Source organism: Hevea brasiliensis, chromosome 10, assembly GCF_030052815.1.
Source record: "Hevea brasiliensis isolate MT/VB/25A 57/8 chromosome 10, ASM3005281v1, whole genome shotgun sequence".
NCBI lineage: Eukaryota > Viridiplantae > Streptophyta > Magnoliopsida > Malpighiales > Euphorbiaceae > Hevea > Hevea brasiliensis.
Window position 1 is genome coordinate 10,944,016 of NC_079502.1, and position 647 is coordinate 10,944,662.

The 647-nt window shown below is 38.0% G+C and overlaps 1 non-coding gene across 1 annotated transcript; it reads left to right on the plus strand.

Moving 5' to 3' along the window:
- Nucleotides 1-539: 539 nt before the first annotated feature.
- LOC131170077 (small nucleolar RNA R71) lies at nt 540-647 on the plus strand. The gene has a single exon (XR_009141020.1). It is a non-coding gene; the product is annotated as a small nucleolar RNA R71 (small nucleolar RNA).

Genomic DNA, 647 nt, shown 5'->3' on the forward strand with positions numbered 1-647 from the left:
GATATGGAACTCCTTGTTGCTGATGTGGTTGAAAATTCTGATTTTGAACTTGATTTTGCTGATTTCCCCATGAAAAGTTGGGATGATTCCTCCAATTTGGATTGTAAGTTTGAGAATAAGAATTCCCCATTTGTTTGTTTCCATATTTACCAACATATGCTGCTTGTTCTCCATAATCTACTCCACAGCTGGTAGTTTCCTCTGCATAAGCCACTTGTTGTGAACTTCCAGCTGATGATGATGAACTAACCAACATACTCAGATCTTCCATCTTCTTAGCAAGGACATTTGTAAGTGCATCAAACTTTGCATTAATCATGTTGAATGGATCAAGATCATACATTCCAGACTTGCCTTTTGAGTTGGAGCTGGTCCTCTTGGACTACTCCAAAGATGAGTATTCTTTGCAATTTTCTCCAATAGCTCATAAGCTTCATCTTCATGCTTCATAATAAATTCCCCTCTGTTTGAGCATCAATAATCCCTCCGATTGCAGGAGTGACATTTGTGTAAAAATTCGATTTATCATCCATTTTGGAATGGCATGATGTGGGCATAATCTCTCTAATTCCTTCCATCTCATCCATGACTCATATAAAGTTTCATCTTCTCTTGGTCCGAAAGTCGTCATTTGATTCCTCAACTCT